This window comes from Leptonychotes weddellii, chromosome 13 (genome assembly GCF_054177405.1).
Source record: "Leptonychotes weddellii isolate Sample4059 chromosome 13, ASM5417740v2, whole genome shotgun sequence".
Taxonomy (NCBI): Eukaryota; Metazoa; Chordata; class Mammalia; order Carnivora; family Phocidae; genus Leptonychotes; species Leptonychotes weddellii.
In genome coordinates this window covers 26,888,235-26,909,453 of record NC_138381.1, presented here as the reverse complement: position 1 = coordinate 26,909,453, position 21,219 = coordinate 26,888,235, and positions in this window count along the sequence as shown.

Below are 21,219 nucleotides of genomic sequence, written 5' to 3'. Positions count from 1 at the left end.
GGAAGGATACCTCCAGGTCAATTAGGCTTCTAATAGAAAAACAATGTCAGTCACATTGGGTGTGTGTGTGTGTGTGTGTGAACCCAGAAGTCTAAAAGCTTCTTAACAAGATAGTTGCAGACTGGAATTAATACTCTAAAATAAACACAGAAGTTGGTATAATAGAAAAATTGGGTGTACTGACCTTCAAAGTTAGCTGGTCCTCACATTTTCTGTCTTAGGAATATGAAAGTGAAGGAACCAGTTGGTTGGGTTAGAAGGCAACAAATCAGCGCAGGAAACTGGAGTTGGAAGTATGGCAAGCTGAGAGCCGTATTAAGTCAAAGCTATGATGGACTGAAAATAGTGAGTTAGTAGACATAGCTGATTAGAAGAGAGAGGGATTTTAATTCAGAAAAAAATCAGATACACAATGAGGAAGGGACTTAGTTACTTGGGTTCCTGGTACTTTTCTGATTATGTTTCTAAATGTTGATATTTATTCTGGCAATAAAAATCCCCATTACTTAAATAAGTTGACTGGTTCTCTGCTACCTGCAGCAAAAACAAAACAGAACAAAACCCCTCTGTTATTTAAACACCTGGCAATTTGAAATAAGGCTAAAAACAATAACTTCATTTATAGTTCTATACCCAATCATCTTTGATTCTAAAATAACACATGACAGTATGTTAAAGTTCTTCTCTAGGTGGCTGACAGACCTTTTTATCTCATTACAAATGACACCAATTTGTTCCAAGGGCCTCTCTTCATGAGTAGGTCTGTGTGAGTTTCTCCAATTTCCAGCCTAACTCAAAATTGCAGTAATTTTTTTTTTGGCATCATCCCAGGACTGTATGCCATTTTAGGAGAAATGGTGAATGCATTTCTAGGGGATGCTATGCTTAGAAAATTCTCCTTAATTCATCCCATGTTTCCCCCCTCAGCAGAAAAAAAATGCCCACCTCCATTCACTAGTGCCATTCACTTCTTAATTATGAGAGAACTAATTGCCAGTTCTCTGTGGTGTACAGACTTCTACCCTCTCAAAGCAGCCAAGAAGCTAGGTCAACACAGGGAATTTGACCGAGTAACTGAACTACTCTTTTAACTGGGGGTGGAGTAAGGAGGAAAAAAACAGAGAGGTTGCACAGACTGCCTATGAAGTATAAGGAAGGCCTGCTGATTCATTTACATATCTAAATTTAGCCAACTTTAGGCTCCTAACAAGCTTTCTTCCTTCCTTTAACTCAGCACTTTAAAGGGATTTGCAAAGAGGTTCCCTGAAGTGAAATTGAACCTGAGAGTAAACAGTGAAATGTACTTAAATGTTTTCTCACTTGAATATTCTGAAGACATATATTTAGCCTATATTTTTAATTTATAAAGTACTTTTAACAATGACATTTCATTACTTACATGAATTGATTCAAGAACTTGGAATTTAATACTAATATTGGCCTTGCTGAATTACAGAGACAGTAAGATATATATCATATAGTATATGACTATGGCAATGATAATTCAGATAAATTATGCTCTAAACCCTTCATTTGCTTAATTATCTGAATATTTCAGTCAAAAATGGCCTGGATTACAACACCAAGCCACAATCTTTGACATAAAGAATTGATAAGCTAGACATCATTAAAATTAAAAATTTCTGCTCTGTGAAAGACACTGCCAAGAAAGTAAAAAGATGGGGATGCCTGGGTGGCTCAGTCGTTAAGTGTCTGCCTTCGGCATCCCAGGGTCCTGGGATCGAGCCCCACATCAGGCTCCCTGCTCAGTGGGAAGCCTGCTTCTCCTTCTCCCACACCCCCTGCTTGTATTCCCTCTCTCACTGTGTGCCTCTCTGTCAACTAAATAAATAATATCTTCAAAAAAAAAAAAAGAAAGTAAAAAGACAAGCCACAGACTAGATGAAAATATTTGCGAAATATATATCTGATAAGTACCTTTATTGGGCCTCTTTTGTATATTTGGACAACAAATATCCAAAGAAGTCTTAAAACTCAGCAATAAGAAAACAGACAACCTTACTAAAAAAAAAAATGGGCCTGGGGGGGCCTGGGTGGCTCAGTCAGTTAAGCAGCTGACTCTTGATTTTGGCTCAGGTCATGATCTCATGGGCCATGAGATCCAGCCCCATGTCAGGCTCTGTGCTCAGCGGGGAGTCTGCTTGAAAGATTCTCTCTCTTTGCCCCTCTCCACCCCCCCTCACCCTATCTCTGTGGCTCTCAAATAAATAAAATAAGTCTTTAAAAAAAATGGGCCAAAGACTTTAACAGACATCTCACCATAGAATACACAGATGGCAAATAAGCATATGAAAGAATGCTCTACATCATATGTCGTCAGAGAAATACAAATTAAAAAACAATGAGATACCACTACATACCTATTAGAATGGCCAAAATCCAAAACACTGACAACATCCAAGGCTGGTAAGGATGTTGAACAATAGAAACTATTGTCTGTTGCTAGTGGAAATGCAAAATGGTACAGCCACTTTGGAAGACATTTTGGCTGTTTCTTACAAAACTAAATATACACTTCCCATGATCCAGTGATTGTGCTCCTTGGTTAAATACCAAAGGAGTTGAAAACTGTCCACACAAAAGTCACACAGATGTTTATAACACACATCTGTAAACACACAGATTTTAATAGCAGCTTGATTTATAATTGCCCAAACTTCAGTAGGTGAATGGATGAATAAGTTGTGGTATATCCAGACAATGGGATATTATTCAGTACTTAAAAAAAAAAAAAATGAGTTATCAATCATGAAAAGACATGGACGAAGCTTAGATGCTCGTTACTAAGTTAAAGAACCAATCTGAAAAGGCTACACCCTGTATTAGTCCAACTATATGACATTCTGGAAAAAGCAAAATGATGGAGACAGTCAAAGATCAGTTGTTGCCAGGAAATAGGGAGTGGGGGTTGGGGTGATAGGTAGAGCACAGAGAAATTTTGGGGAGTGAAACCACTCTGTATGATACTATAATAGTGGATACATAACATTATACTTTTGTCCAAACCCATAGAATGTAGAACCCACTAGTGAACTTTAAAGTAAACCATGGACTTTGGGTGATCATGATGTGTCAGTGGAGGTTCATCACTCCACTGTAATGAATGTATCACTCTGGTCCAGGATATTGGTCATGGGAGAGGCTATGCATGGGTAGGGACAAGGGGGATATGGGACATTCCTGACACTTATTTTTAGTTTTGCTGTGAACCTGAAACATCTCTAAAAATTAAAGTTTATTTTAAAAAGTGGTCTGAATTGAGAAGGCACACATTTATTTTTTAATTGGTCTCCATTTTACCAAAATCAGTTGTATGCTTAAATATATTTTGATTGTTGCTTATTTCTTCAGCTCATTGTTTGGATAGACCGGTCAATCAAGCATCATGAGTAGTCTGATCTTTAGAAAGAGAAGGCCATCACAGAAAGGCCCTGTAAGTGGGAAGTTATTCTTTTTTTTTTTTTAAGATTATTTATTTTAGAGAAAGAGAGAGAGAGCATGCATGTGAGCGAGCATGCAAGTAGGGGGAGGGGCAGAGGGAAAGAATTTCAAGCAGACGCCCTGCTTAATGCAGAGCCCAATGAGGGGCTCAGTCTACAACCCTGAGATCATAACCTGAGCCAAAATCAAGAATCAGGCGCTTAACCAACTGAGCCACCCAGGTGCCCCAGGAAGTTATTATTTAAATATTCTTTTATCATTATTATTCTTTCAGTCAAGGGGAACAAATGTGGATTTATTGCATGTGGCCAGCTCACCCACCCCAGACTCCATTTATAGGAATTCTCTCCACAGAGTCATGAGAAGTGAATCACTGAGAGGAGTTCTGGCATCCTTGAAAAGTATTGAATTTATTCCCTGCAGACCAGAGATGCAAGTAAAAAGATGCTAGTATTGTGATAGGACTACTGATTATAGGGCAGATGATGGAACTCCTGGGAAGTAGAAGGCAGTTGCACTTAACTGTCAGAGACAAAGTAGGGGTGGCAATCAGAATGTTTTGATACGTAGAGATCTTTGATGATGTCTCACTGATTATGGGATCCCTAGAAATAAAATCCTACTTAATCTGATCTGAATCATAGCTCCTCAACCAATTCTACTCTAGCAATATCTTATCTTAAACAGTAAAGAACAGTTTCTCTTGTGAAAAAAAAAAAAAGTGGGGAGATTTTGGAGAAGCTTAAGCAAGACCTTTGCAATAATTTCCAAGTATGAGCTTAAATTTTCCTCTGTGCTTAAACTTTCCTCTCCAAAGTAATTGGTGTTTACATGATGATTGTTATAGGCATAGCAAGGTGGCTGTGCACTGGGGAAAGGAAAACACCCATACATTTTTGGGATAACTTGAGTCCAGAATCTGAGTTACTGTTAATCTTTGGGGACCCAGAAAGCCCTAGTGATACACTGGTCAGAGTGAGAATTTATGAGATTAGGAGGTAAATGGAGATTTGGCTCAAGTTTACTTCAAAGCAGAATTACCATATGGTTTTTCCCCAGTCCTTATGTGTATAGTTAGACTGGATGCACTCAGCAAGTGGCAGAATTCCCATACTGATTCCCTGACCCATTAGGTTGGAGCTTTGGAAAAAGCCAAGTAAAAAACCCAGGAGCTCTCCATTCTTATGAAAAATAATAAAAAAATGCAATACTTCATTCATCAGAGCTTCTCAAAGATTAGTGCCATAATCAATCATATAAAAGACATAAGGTGGTTATCCTTATCATATCTCCCTTTAAATTACCAATGCAGACTGTGCAGAAAATAGATAGATCTTGAAGAAGGAGAACGATTACCATAAATTTAGACAGTGACGTCAGTTGCAGCTGAACTACATGTAGGCTCCTCAATAGAGCAAACCAGCATAGTCAGTGACATGATATGTAGCTATTGATATTTTGAGTACATTTTACTGTGTACAAATGTGCATAGTTTAGATTTCACCTGACTTGGACAATGGTATAACATTATATTCTTATATCAGGGTTATATCAACTGCAATTAGTCTGCAAGAAATTTGATATTCTCATATCCCACAGGACACATTGGTCTACTACATTGATTTTCTCACACTGATAGGACCTGATAAGCAGAATGTAGGAAGACGTTTTGTGTCCTGGTAACTTGCATTTGTTACATCCAGAGGTCAGTAGATAAACCCCTTAAAAATTCAGGCATCTGCCACTTTGTGATTTAGAAATCATTCTTCTGTGGTCTCTTGGGATATTCCCTTTAAAAGGAAAGAAAAACTGTAACACCTTGCAACAACAGCTACTGAGAAAGTATTAATTTTGGGGTAGGTAGGGATCTTAGGACTTTAGAGGCCACATATGATATATCTGGTTGTTTTGCTTCTAGCTACTTATTGAGAAGTCCCCAAACTGGCAACTTTGGGTAAGATCCAGGGAAAAATAAGGCTTTTCACTGGTCTGGGATGCAATTCAAGCACCTCTGCCATTTGGTGCCAATGGCAAATTAGAGTGTTGTAAGCAGGCTCTGAAAAGAGAGGCTCATAGTGTAGGTGCCTCGTGGATTGCTCCTAGAGCAAAACTCTGCTGCCCTCAGCAGATAACTACTGTTCTTTAGAGGAGTTCTCAAACTTTTTGGTCTCAAGAGCCCTTTATGAAGGGCTCTTCATTTATTGAAATGAAAACATTTATTGAAAACCCCCAAGAGGGGCGCCTGGGTGGCTCAGTTGGTTAAGCGACTGCCTTCGGCTCAGGTCATGATCCTGGAGTCCCTGGATCGAGTCCCGCATCGGGCTCCCTGCTCGGCAGGGAGTCTGCCTCTCCCTCTGACCCTCCCCCCTCTCATGTGCTCTCTGTCTCTCTCATTCTCTCTGTCTCAAATAAATAAATAAAATCTTTAAAAAAAAAAAAAAAGAAAACCCCCAAGAGCTTGTGTTTATGTGAATTGTATCTTTTTAAAAAAGTTTTTACTTAAATTCCAATTAACTAACATACAATATAATTCTAGTTTCAGGCATACAATATGGTGATTCAACACTTCCGTACAACATCCGGTGCCCATCACAACAAGTGCACTGCTTAATCTATTTACCCATCCTCCCACCCCCTCCCTTCTGGTAACCATCAGTTTGTTCTCTTAAGAGTCTGTTTCTTGGTTTGCCTCTCTCTCTTTTTTTTCCCTTTGCTGATTTGCTTTGCTTCTTTAATTCCACATATAAGTGAAATCATATGGTATTTCTATTTCTCTGACTTAAGTCACTTAGCATAATACTGTCTAGCTCCATCCATGTCATTGCAAATGGCAAGGTTTCATTCTTATTTATGGCTGAGTAATATTCCATTGTGTGTGTGTGTGTGTGTGTGTGTGTGTGTATAGTTATATATATTTATATATTGTTGATGGACACTTGGATTATTTCCATAATTTGACTATTATAGGTAATGTTGCTATAAACATCAGGGTGCATGTATCCCTTTGAATTAGTATTTTTGTATTTTTTAGGTAAATACCTAGTAGTGCAATTGCTAGATTATAGGGTAGTTATATTTTTAACTTTTTGAGGAACCTCCATACTGTTATCCAAAGTGGCTGCACCAGTTTGCATTCCCACCCACAGTGCAGGAGGACTCCCCTTTCTCCACATCCTCACTAACACTTGTTGTTTCTTGTGTTGTTGATTTTAGCCATTCTGACAGGTACAGGTATGAAGTGATATCTCCTTGTAGTTTTGATATATATTACCCTAATGATCATTTGTCTGTTGGCCATCTGGATGTCTTCTTGGGTAAAATGTCTATTCATGTCTTCTGCCCATTTTTTAAATTCGATTATTTGTTTTTTGGGTGTTGAGTTGTATAAGTTCTTTATATATTTTGGATACTAACCCTTTATCAGAGACATCATTTGGCTTCTCCTGAAACTGAACCATCATAGAAGGGGCCACTCTTCCATGCCCCCTGTGTCAGTTAGGGTACTTAATCTTTTTTTAAAGTTTTATTATTGAATTATAGTTGATGCATAGGGCACTGCTATATAAGGGAGATAAGAAAAAGTGTGTATGGAACACATGGAATACTCTGAAGTGCCTCCTAGTATCTCTGTGACCATCAGTAAAATTCAGCAGACCAATATAGAAACTCGCATGTACATAGGGCAGCCACATGTCCTGTTTTGCCTAAGACTGTCTTCATTTATACGTCTTATTACTAGCATAATTTTTTTAAGATTTATTTATTTATTATTTTAGAGAAAGAGAGAATGAACAGGGAGAGGGGCAGAGGGAGAGGGAGAGAGAATCTCAAGCAGACTCCCCACTGAACAAAGCCTGCTACCGCAGGGCTCAATCTCATGACCCTGAGATCATGACCTGAGCCAAAATCAAGTCAGATGCTTAACTGACTGAGCCATCCAGGCGCCCCTTTACTAGCATAATTATTAATAGCACTCTCCGACTCAAAAGTTTCTCAGGTTAAATATAAAGTATATTGTGATCTTAATCACATTGTGAACCATCAGAGACTCAGATTCTTCAGGATTTGTGATATGAATTGTCCCTCTGGTAAAAAGACTTCTGACGAAGTGGGTGTTGGTTGAGGACAAGAGGAATGTTGAATGAGCATTGGAGAAAATAAGTTAAATATACCAACCCAGCTTTGTGGCCAGCTGCAGAAATGAGAACTCTAGAACATACCTGTTATCTTTCTTGCTCTCTATTATCTATTTATCTATCCAACTATCCATCTAGATATGTATCGATAGACTTATATCTCCATCTAGATATGTAAGAAGAATGTGATATATATATAGTATATTATCTATAATATCTAAATTATATATATATCTTGAAATGCAGATAAATCTAGATAATAATTTATCTAATATATATGTGTATATATGTATGTATGTATAATTTATTTTTTCCTACCATTTTCATATGGCATGATAATGATTAACTGTAACTTAATGCAGACTTTACTAGTTATAAAGAGGATTGAAGTTAATTCCAATTCCTAGAAGGAATAATAGATGGAGCTTGGGCCATCCATTTGTAGGAGAAGGTAAATGCATTTTAATTTATTTGAAGATTTGCATTGTCAGGAAGTAGGTTCTTGCTGCTATTGTTAATTATTCAAAAATTAAGTATGGGAAGAAGTGTGAGGGAACTTCTTAAATATGTAGAGATATGTATATGTGGAAATAGAAACATATGGTCTTATCTCCCACAGTTACTTATAAACTAAATGAACTTAACAGAACTTAATTAAAACAAAGATAGTGATTATTAATGGCACACTTTTTTTTTTTTACTCATCTTAACAAAGAATTTGCTAACCATGGTTTTATTCTGTGGCCTGGGACATAAAAATGTGCATAATAAAAGACATCATAAAAACCTATGGTGGATAAGGAAAGGAAGATAAGAGGAGATCTACAAGTAACATGATTTTGCTCTAATGGCTGAAGTTTCCACAAAAGGAATTCACCTTCTTTGATGGATTTGAAGTAATAGAGGAACTGTACATGGACTTAAATGCAACTTGGCCATCCTATGTGATGCCAGTCACACATAAGCTAAGTAAACCCCCCAATGTTCCATTTCAATGTCTCTCTTGTTTATTGCTCTGTGGAGTGACAGATGAGACATAAAGAGTACTGGTGTTCCAAACTTAGCTGGGCATAGCTCAAGGGAAAGAAGAATTTAATTTGAACATTGACATCAGAACTCAGTGAGGACTGAAAGCAGACTCTGGGTAGGGCCGCCTTCTGGTGAGTGCTGAAAGTAGAAGGAGATAGCATAGAGTTTAGAATCCTGAGATGAGAAACAATGACAGCAAATTGTACCTCAGTTCAGATAATAGTATCATTTTCATAAAATCCAAGGAAATAATATATACAGAATAGTTGTCTTGACAAAGTAGAATTAAATGTTAAATTAGTAAGAAAGGGATACCTGGAAAAAGAAAAAAAAAAAAAGAGCACAAACAGTTGGGGGAAAAAAACCCAGAACACTCCTAAATATTTGCTAGGTTTAAGATAACATTACAGAGAAATTTTTCCAGAGCATTTTCAACTGAATAATTTCATCTTCCTTTTTTTAAAAAATAGCTTTACTATAGTATAATTGAACAATAATTTGTTAGGTGAAACCAGAGCAGCATTTAGTCTTGGGCTAATTATCTCACTACTGAAGCAAGACCCTTCTGGGTTTTCTACCCAAAGCTCTGTGAAGCATAAAGATTTCCAGAATGACTTATAGAAACAAGTATTATCCTTCTACCTGTGTCAGGACCAGCCATTCTTACCTTCCTGGTCTTGGGTGGTTTCCTCACACAAACTGACTGAGCAGCTCTCCACTGAGAATGTGAGGGGAGTCCTCTGGAGATCTTCAGAGTTCTGTCCCTCTGAAATTCTTTTTCCTCTGGTGTGCTGTGAACTTCAGCCACTGTGGTCTCCCTGGACTCTCTCAGATCTATCTCCTCAACTCAGGGAATCCACTGGACTTGGCCTGGTTTCCACATTTCAGTACTGTGGCCTAGAAACTGTCAGCTGAGACAGTCATTTTATTTTCCATTTCACGGGGATACCTGCCCCTTCATTGCTGATGTGCAGTGTCTTAAAAGTTATTATTTCATATATTTTGCCCTTAAAATGGGGGAAGTACAGTTGTTTCAGGTGATAAGGTAAACACTATCCCTATTACATTACTTTAAATTGGTTAGAAGCAAAAGTCCACCTTCCATTAGTTTTAACTAAATAAAAAATGAATTACTAACTAGATACAGAATTTTGTATTGTGTGCTGCTGATTCAAAACAATTTTAAGATACGTTCAAGGAAAAAAGATACATTCAAGAAGCTTACTCTCTTTAGGGAATATAAAACATGAAGGTTAATAATTGAAATGCAAAGGTTGAAAAGGATAAGCACCAAATCAATGGGATCAAGGGCTCTGAAAGTTTGGATATGAAAGATTGTTCTCAGTTCACAGCATTAAGGAAAGTTTAATAGAAGAAAACACTTTTGTGATGGATGGAAACTGTAGGACAACCAGGAGAGGTGGAATAGTGGTAATTACAAAGTAAAGATAGACTGGTGTAAAGCCAGGAAGAATGTCAGGTTCCAGACAAAAGAGTAGCAAATTCTATCAAACATTCATGAAAGAAGTAATAAGAGTCTTTAACAAACTCTTTCAGAAAATACAGGAGGAGGGAGCCCTTCCCAACTCATTTTATGAGGTGATTATAACCCTGATACCAAAACCTGACAGAGACACTACAACAAAAGAATATTATAAACTAGTACATGTCATGAATATTGACACAGAAATCCTCAAAACAGTATTAGCAAATTAAATCCAGTGACATATAAAAAGAATACTTTATGACCAGTGTTGTATACCCCAGAAATGCAAGATTTATTCAACCTTTGAAAAATCAATTAATGTAATTCACTGCATTAACATAAAAAAAAGGAAAACCTAGTTTCTCAACAGATCCAAAAAAGCAGCTGACAAAATTCAACACACACTTGGGATGAAAATCCTCAGCAAGCCAGGAAAATTACCTCAATCTGATAACGGGCATCTGAAACTCCTTTACCATATGACATTCTAGGGAGTGAAAAACAGAACACTTTACCCATATGAAAGAGAAGAAGGAAAATATGAATGGTCATTAAGTACATATGAGTATGTTCAATATTATTAGATATCTGGGAAATGTAAATTAAAATCACAACGAGAGTGGGGCACCTGGGTGGCTCAGTTGGTTAAGCATCCAACTCTTGATTTCAGCTCAGGTCATGATACCAGGGCCAGGGGATGGAGCCCCACCTCGGGCTCCATGCTCAGCGGGGAGTCTACTTGAGATTCTCTCTCTCCCTCTCACTCTGTGCCTCCCCCACCTTTCTCTCTCTCTCTAAAATAAATAAATCTTAAAAAACATAAAAATAAAATCACAGTGAGGTAGCATTACACATCCTCCAGAATGGCTAAAGCTATAAAGCAACACAAACCCAAATTAGTGAAGATATGGAGGAACTGGAACTCTACCAATGGTGGGGTTGGGACTCTATCAGTGGCAAAACCACTTTGGTAAAGAGTTTGCTGGTTTCTTGAAAAGTTACACCTACCCTATGATCCAGCAATTCCATTCTCATATATTTACCTGCAAGAATTGAAAATGTATGTTTGTACAAAGATTTGCTGATGGATGTTCACAACAGCTTTATTTATAATGGCCAAAACTGAAAACAACTCAAGTGTCCATAGTAGGGGGGATGGATAAACAAATTATAGTATATTCATACAAGGGATTAATACTCAGCAATAAAAATAGCCTATTGATCAATGAAACACCATGGATAAATATGCTGAGTGAAAGCAAGCTGTACATAAAAGGGTAATGCTCTAATAACCCATTTGTATGAAGTTTGGAACAGGCAAAGGTAATTTATGGTGGTAGAATGCTGAACAGTGATTGGTGAGCATATTGGGAGGGGAATAAAGGAGCTTTCAGAGATGATAGAGACGTTTCATATCATGATAGTGTGAATTATACAGGTGTAAGCATTTATTAAAATGCATTGAATTCTACAGTTAAAATCAATGCACCTCACTTTTGTAAATTATACCTCATGATGACAAAAATATTTTCATGAAAGTGTTAATATTTATTAACAGAATACATATATTTTATGTATTCCTAGTGCTGATAAGGTTGCAGGAATAGAAATGGCTGCAGAGAATAGCCACAGTCTTTTCCCCATGTATATATATATATATCAGATTTCTGATATACTCCTAAGAAAGTGAGGAAGAAGTCCTATATTTGCAGAAGCCTATGACAGTACTTTCAGACATAAAGAAGTGCAGGGATGCCAAATTTTGTTTATAGAAATCCTTGAGAACCAAGCAGATGATTTATATTTCGATACTCTATCAAAATAAGACCCACAGGTGCTTTTTGAATAGGAAATATCATGTTAAAGCAATGTTTTTAGATAAGTATGCGCAGTTGCAAGAGTGTGTGCAGACTAGAATTAGGATGTGGTAGGAAGGGATCCCTGCTCTACAAAACCACAGCACAAGGCTGCTTGTAAAGGAAACCAGGCTGCTGGACAACCGCAGGCTGCAAAGTCGAAGGCCAAGGGAACAGTGCAGTGTAGGAGCACTTGAAGCATAAACAAGTCCAAGGACATTCTTTCAGTGAATGAAGGACTCTGTTTATTATTGAGATCTGGGAAAAGGATGGGTAATAGACTAAAGCCAGGAAGTATCCACACAGGAGTAGCCAGTCTATATCTTAACAACATAAGCATTGAATTAGCCTGGAGGCACAGAGTCAACACCCAATTACTGAGGGAAGTGCAAAGAGAAGAGACATTGCAGTGCATTGAATGTAAATGCCTAATAAATAGAGATTCTCTTGCCTTTTCTAAAGATGCAATTAAATTCCTTCAGTTCCAGTAACCACATGTTCTGGAATTAAAATGTTGGTTCTCCGCCCCCACCCCCACCCCCCAGATGTAAGATGTTCCAGCACAAGCTTCATTCTAGTACATTTAAAAACGGGCGCCTGGGAGGCTCAGTGATTAGGCGTCTGCCTTCAGCTCAGGTCATGATCCCAGGGTCCTGGGATCGGGCCCCGAATCGGGCTCCGCATCGGGCTCCCTGCTTGGCGGGAAGCCTGCTTCTCCCTCTCCCACTCCCCCTGCTTGTGTTCCCTCTCTCGCTGTGTCTCTCTGTCAAGTAAATCAATAAAATCTTTAAGAAAAAAAAAAAAAAGATTCAGGTCACCATTCAATCCATAGACAAGTATGGAGTATATGTGTCAATAAAGTCAATTCTATGTGTATATAGGAGGCAGAGGGTTGAGGAAAAATGATAATAAACAAGATTATCCCTCCCTGAAAATACAGAATTTATATTTTAGTTGAGGTGGCAAAACTCATAGATAATGTGTTTTGTTTTGTTTTGTTTTGGTTTGGTTTAGAAACAAACTTAACATAGCCAGATGAATTTGTCCTACTAACGGTCCCTTTGAAGCTGCATGTCTCTTTCATCCTTGGACCATTATTGGACACCTTTAATAATTGTGCTCAGAACCTATGAGTTACGATGTTACTAAATATCCTGAAGAATGACAAATCTTGGCTCTTTGAAGGTGTCTTTGATTTGTTTGGTTTTTTGTTTTTGTTTTTTTTTTTTTTGAACAGTGGATAGTTCCTTCAATATAGATATTTCAAATAAAAAGCGAAATAATCCCATTAGGGTTAAAAAAAAGTGAGGGAGAGGGAAAGAAGGTGTTGACAGAAACCAGTTTCCTTGTATGGAATATGTTCGGGCTCCGAAGAGAAATCCATTTTTAAAAAAAATGAGGAACTATGCTATCAATTGTCTAGATGTTTCCCAATACCCAGCTGTTTGGCATTCTGCAGTTCCTTCATCCGGTTGATTGAACAGTGAGTGTTTCACTTTACATCTGCCCGTTTGCTGCTTTGTAAACACTGCCATTAGCTTTGTGATCGTCACTGCTGCGATCTGACCACGTGAATAAGTCCTCGCTCATACAACTCATTAATGTTTTATACTTTTCCAAGGATTACTTATCTTCTGTGTCCTACTATCTTATTAGGTTAAGTGTGTCAGGTATGACTTGACCCACTTTCCAAAGGAGACATGGTCAGGGCCTTGATGTCACTGACTGGCCCTATGTGCAGGTTAGGAAAGAGGGTGAGCTGTGAGGAAGGAGACCTGCCTTCCTGCTCATTTCCGTATCTCCCCCCGGGGCTGACTTCCAGGGAGGGTCATCTCAGGAGTGGTCCTGTTCCACACCTGTGCTCCGAGGATTGTTCTCTCTCTGTCAAAGTTTCATTCCATCCTTTTCAAGAACTGATTTCACCCTTTGTGTGAGAGAGAACTGGACATAAAAAATATTTTCACCTACATCTCCTATAGGCAGATAAATCATTTGAACTTGTTGTTCTCTTTTTTCATATTCTGATCTTTTTTTTAAATTGCTTCTGGTTTTTGTCATGGAATTACAAAATATTATTCTTTTTGACTTAGATATCTGAGGGAACCAACACCCACGTTTATTATTCTACTTATGGGGAGAATTCCTTCTTGGAGGATGGAGGACAAAAAAAATTTAAGGTTATGTTTTGGAGTTAGTTCTCTTGAGTAAAAGAGCACCAAGCTCTTTTAAGACTTAGAAGATTTTTGCAAGTAAAATAATATAATAGTTACAAACCATACCAGTAGTCTCTTGTTACTCCAGTAATAGACAAGTCACAGAGGATCAAAGTTACTTGCTCTAAGATCTGTTAGAATGGAACATACATAATTGGGAATATAAACTGCATGTCTCTGCCATGTTTCCCCTTTACTCCACCCTTTGATTTTCTGTTTAAGCCCGGGTTCCTATTCTCTATCATAGATTTGTTATAGGCATGGTTTTAAAATTTATTTTTGCTAAACCTGGCACATCCATCTAGTAAATATTCAATTTAGTTCTTGAGAGTATTTTTAGTTAACCACCGTCTAACTCTTTTGCCTAAATTTGCACTTAAACTTTCACAAACCGTACCCTGTACATCATATAAGCTCTTTAAAAAGCAACATGACAAAGCTTATTGACAGGGTGAGGGGATTTAGTTCTGATCCATGTCACTAGCTGAATATACACATAAGTTTAATTCTAAAATATACAGAGCTTTCCACCAAGCAACCCAGTGATAAAAATAACACTTAACCACCTTCACCTAACAGAGGTACACCTCAAGCTGTACTATGAACATAGGAAGTGCTCAATGACTGCACACTGCATCTGATGGACAGAGCTTAAGGGCATAAAATTATTTCAGATAATAGTAAAAGAGCAAGAATTAATGAGCCCTGACTATGAGAAACTACTGTCCTCATGACAAGCCTGCCTTTTCTTATAAAGAGGAAAGGCAGCTTGTCCAGGGTCACTCCTTTGTGAGGTGGTGAAGGTCTATCTTTCAGGCTTATGCTCTGAAACACAGCTCTACACCACCTCCCTCTTAGGAAAGGGAATGCCAGCAGTACATCTGTTCAGGTTCTTACCTATTTCTAATAATTTTACCGTGAAGTTTCTATTGGAATTCATAGAGCTTGTCCCTGATGCCCACATATGGATCAGAGACAGAGAATTTGCATAAAAGCAATGTTTTGCTTATCCACTTAAGAATCATTTATTAAGTACATACTATGTTCCTGGCACATGTAGGTGAACATTCCTGAAAGGAAAGTGGGTATACAAATAGCCAGAACACAATGCAGCATGGGTCACCACAAACCAGAGAGAAACTTAGCAGAGGATGGAATGAAGTCTGGTGTGTCAGGGAGGCTCTGTGTCTACACTCAATGTCCACTTTCACTCCCTTTGGCATTCTTTCCAAACTATTTCTGATTCTCCAAGGTGGCAACCCTGTCTCTGCTCTTTTTTTATTTTCTCACTTTATTGAAAACGTCTAGGTCCTCTACCACAAGCGTTTCAAGCCTCTTCTTTCCCTCTGACCATCACTATGTCACCACCGGTCCTTCTTCCCCATTTTTACTTCCTGTTTACTCTTCAGCCCCTGCATGGATAATAGCCTTGTCCTCCAGGATCTGGCCTCATAATTGTTTCTTCTGATTTCCCCTCAGACTAGAAATACACCCAAGTATCCCATATGCTTAAAAACAAAACAACAGCGACAACAGACTTGAATCTAGGCAGCTGGGGTGTTACTCTTCTCTCTATTTTTTTTTATTCTCCAATAAGCATATGCAAAGAAGGCCTGGGGTGGCTGCTGCCACTTCCCCATCCATTGCACCTTTAATTCAAATCAAACTACACCGAGACTCTCTTTTCTCATCAGTTCAAATCCAACGTATTACCCTCAGCCTCCATTCTGTTTTACACTTCATCAACATTTGACTTTGACCCAATTCTTTCCTCCTGCTGCCTTCATATTCCTAAATTCCATAAAATTTCTCTCAAACAGTATTTTCCTGAATATGCTTCTGATATATCTTCAGCACTCTTTAGATATCATTCTAAATATTTTTCGCTACCCCAAATTAAATTGATTCTGCTTAGAATGGCCTTCCTCTTATCTGTCTGCTGAAATTCTGTGCATCACTCAAGATCTAAAGTGAGTATCATCCACTCTGTAAACAGCCTGTTTCCTCTTCACCAAAATTTAGTGCTTTCCTCTGTGCTTCCATAGCACTTAGTAATATTTTTCACCTTCTGACTTTTGTTGTTGTTTCTTAAATTATGACACTTTTCAAAAGAAGAGAGAAAAAATATATAACAACACTTATGCTCCAACAAAACTAACATTTTCTGTATTTGTTTCAGATATATTTTTTTAGGAAAAAAAATATGCATATGACAAAACCCTCCTACTTTCCCAGAGAAAACCACTGTCCTAAAACAATTCTTAGAAGTAAGAGACTATCTGTTCTATGTTTTGAATGCCTAAATGTATGTATGTATGTTTATATGTGGCTAGTAAATACACATATAAGTGTGTGCATATATATGTTTGTGTGTGTGTGTGTGTGTATATATATATACCCTTAAATATATCATATTGATGTCTGTTTAATTTTTTTCTGTACAGAGGTACTGTATGTGGCTAGTAAATACACATATAAGTGTGTGCATATATATGTTTATGTGTGTGTGTGTGTGTATATACCCTTAAATATATCATATTGATGTCTGTTTAATTTTTTTCTATACAGAGGTACTGTATGTGGTACTTTGTAACTGGCTTTTTGGTGAACCATGTTTACTAATTTGTATAAGTTGATATGATAAAAAGGGATCATCAATCTTAAATCTACATATGAATTCAGTCACACCTACCCATTCCTGTATCAGTGGACATTAAAGATGTTGTTTTTGTTTGTTCCATTTCGCTATTACAAACATTGCTAGGATAGATATTTTGTACTTGTTTCTTTGTATATATATGCAGATACTTTTGCATGGTATACCTAGAATGGCCACCAAGTCTTTATATACTGATAGGAAGTGATTTGAATGCTCTCTTCTATTCTTAATGTAAAGTTGATTTTTCTCATTTGAGCTTGTAGACACTTCCCTGAGAGTCATTAAGTCAGTTCCTGATAGTTCTTTTCAGATCATCCTTATGAGTAAGGATCTCATGTATGGAGACGATGTAGTTGCTTTTTACATGGAAGGGCATTGCTGAATAATTATTAAATATTGCCAAAGGGATCTCCAAATAGATTGGTCCTATTCACACTCCCACAGGAAATGCAAAAAAGTTCCCTTACTCCAGGTCATTGCCAAGAATTTGTACGGTCAGATTTTTAATTGTTTGCCTGGTGAATAATACAATTTATTAATCTCATCAATTAGTAAATTATTTTAGTTAGTAAGAATTTCACTCAGTATAAGTGAAGATTAGCATTTTTGCATATATATTGGCGATAACTATCTATATCTTAACAATTGTCTATCCATAATTTTTGCCCACTTATACTGTGCTATTGTTCACTACTGACTTCCAAAATTTCTGTGTAGAGTCTAGACTAACACTTCGTACTATGTACAAATATGTACTTCCCTCTGTGGTATATCTTTTCACATTGGTATGTTGTTTTCTGTCATAGGATCCATTTTCATTTTAATGCAAATACATCAAAATATTTCTGTATGATTAGGCATATTTAAGTAATCATCTTGGATGTGATCATTCTGAAGATAGATGCTTATAAATTATCTTATGTATTTTCTGAAGTTTTGAAGCTTTTTTTTATACTTTATGTTTTTAATACATCTAGATTTTACTTTTTTAAGGTGCTAATGTATTGATTTGGGTTGGAGATAAAAGAATAGAAAAAGAGTGGTAAATTATACTTTTATTTTAATACATATCTCTGTGAAGATTTTCCTTAAATAACAATGAGCGTGTATTACTTTTATCCTTTTAATCAAAATGAGATTACTATCCAAACATTCATTTCTAAAGTCAGCAATATCAAACACATTAACAATGTTGATTCTTGATGCCCTGAAGAGAAGAAAAAAAATTAAATACTGTTCAATTGTAAGAGTTACACAACTGCTACAGAAAATTTGGGGGTAAATTTTATGTGTAATTCCACCAATGGAAAAAAAAAATCACTGCAAGCCAATAGATGGACTTTTTCAAGTAGCAGTGACAGAAATCATAATCAAAATACCTAAGTAATTTTGTATTCTTCATGCTTAAAATACAATTTTTTTTCTAAAATTCCTATGCATTTATTTTGTGATGAATGTAAATGTTTTCCAGAAGATGGGTCCAGGTCAGCTAAATACTATATCATAGATTTTTTTTTTAATATCTGTCTTCTCCGTTATATTTAACATCCTTGAGAACAGATGCAATAGTTTGGGCATTTTTGGAAAAGCCAAAATTCTGAGTGGAGTAGTTTTTTAGCTGATTAGAACTAAAATCCTTTGTATCCATAACAGTGCATTTTATCGAAGTAGTGCAATGAGCTATCTCAGACTAAGGGTAAGAAGATTCAACTCTATAAGAAGTGATCTGTTTTTATTGTTTTATAAGTTCTTCTTTACTTTGTTCACATTCTTAGAATTTAAATTACCTTCCCTGCTTGAATCCCTGCAATCTAGCTATATCTACGTTTCTGGGATACTTCTTACTCACTTGGAAAACACACATTTACTGCTCCTAATTTTCTGCAACTATATATATATAGCTTCTTGACTATTCTACCATACTCATTTGCTTCTGAAATAGATCTTTAATAGAGTAGTTTCCAATTACATTCTACCATGTACAAAACTGTCTCAATTCCATGGCTAGTTTTGTCAGGCATGTGTTTACCAATTACCATACTTTTTAGTGAAAACGAAAGATCTACTGATAAGGACAATAGAGTCTTTCCACAATTAAAAAACAGAAAAAAAAAATAGTAGCTGGAAAAGTCTAGCTGTCCGTAGTCTTTATTCAGACATTTATCTTCTTGTGGTCTCATTTTACTTAAATAAAATGAGAAGGATTGGACTACTCACTCTTACAGACCATTTCTAGAAGTAATTTTCTATCACAACTACTCATTTAAGAGCTTGCTTTGGTAATTTTCCATGTACCGTATATTTACTTTACATTTTTATCGACCTTTCCTTAAAACACTCTTTCTCAATTGTTTTCATTGTAACATGCTCATGTAACATGCTATTCCTAATTTATTGCAAATGGTAGTTATATAAGGTCAAATAGATCTTTTGCTTTTAAAGGTCATGTCCCCATGCCAAATTCCTTCATTTCACAAATACCTTTCTGTAGAAGTTTATTTATTCATAGAGATCTGGCTAGTTATTACAACAGAGAGACAAATAGACCCAAACAAGCTATTTACAATTACACAATCAACGAGAATGAGTTACCTGCTGTACTCTCGGACAATCTTCACATATTCTTTTGTAATTGTTTCCCCAAACTCAATATGAATTTTCTGTTAAATACTAGTAGCTGTAGTTGAATTGCTTATTAATTTATAAACACAAATTATGCAGAAATAGAATTACTATATTTTTGTTCTTTGACCAGGTCACTCTTCTCTCTTAACCACAATACCTTCAAAGAAAAAAAAAAAAAAAGAATTTTTACAGACTAAATTCCTTCATAAAACACCTCATGATTCCTCATATTTTTTTTAATACTATGGATGAAAAATAGTTTTTTTAATATATTTTTCTTATGCATTTGGACATACATAAAAATGCATGTTGATTTTAAGTGACATAGAAATGAACCTCTTTTATTTTAAAGTAGAATATTACAAGAAGTTCCACAACATTTGACATAGAAAGAATTTACTTTCCTTTGATAAAAGAATACCTGCATGAATGAAAATTTTTACTGTGTTCAAAAATAGACTTAATGTCCTAAAAAAATCCATTTTTACTAAATTAATCTACAAATTTGATACATATCAAAAATAATTGTGAAAGAATATTTTATGTAGTAAATCAGCTGATTCTAAATATAATATGGAAGATCAGAGTCTTTCCAATGCAGGGAAACAAGAAGAGAGGACTTCCCAAGCTATCAAGACTTATCATAAAGTGGCATAAAGTATTTGTTATTGACAATAGGAAGCAAAATCCAAGCACTGGAACAAAGTAGAGGGCATAATAGTAGATCCACATATTATGGATTTCATATATATGACAAAAATACTTTTCCAAATCTGAAGGAAAAATATTAGACTATTCCTGATAAAATAGATTAACCAGTGGGAAAAACACAAGTATATCCTTACCTCATACCATATACAAGAATAAGTTCCAAATGGATTTAATGTCTAAGTACAAAAACAAAATTTCTTGGGATGTGTGGGTGGTTCAGTCTGTTAAGAGTCTGCCTTCAGCTCAGGTCATGATCCCAGGGTCCTGGGATATGGTCTCGCATCCGGCTCATTGTTCAGCAGGAAGTCCGCTTCTCCCTCTGTCTGCTGTTCCCCCTGCTTGTGCACTCTCTATCTTTCTCTCTCTCTGATAAATGAATAAAATCTTAAAAAAAAATTTCTTAAAGGAGAAAATGTAGAATAACTTTATAACCTCAGATAGAAAGGGATTTATGAAAACAAGATGCAGAATGTTACAGAATATGATGCAAAATTTCACATTTTTATTGCATAAAAAATAATTCTTAAGTACAACAAAAGAACAAACCTGATTTTAAAATGCAAGGTACATGCAAGGGAAATGTATTTACAATATACGCATGTGGCAAAATATTAGAATACACAACATAAAGAGCATCAACAAACCAATTTTTTTAAAGATTTTATTCAGTTATTTGATAGAGAGAGAGAGAGCACAAGTAGGCAGAGGGAGAGGGAGAAGCAGGCTCCCCCCTGAGCAGCGAACCCGATGCAGGGCTCCATCCCAGGACCTGAGCCAAAGGCAGACGCTTAACTGACTGAGCCATCCAGGTGCCCCAGCAAACCAATTTAAAATATATAAACACTGAATAGAAAAAAAATAATAAGTAATGGAGATTAAGAGACAATTCAAAGAAAATAAATTATCAATAGCCAATGAATATGAATAAAGATATTCAACTTTCCTAGTAATCTCTAAATGTTTTAAAAACAACAGATACCACTTTATATTCATTTGTTTGGCTAAAATGGAAAGAGGGGAACAGAGGATCATCATTAGGCAA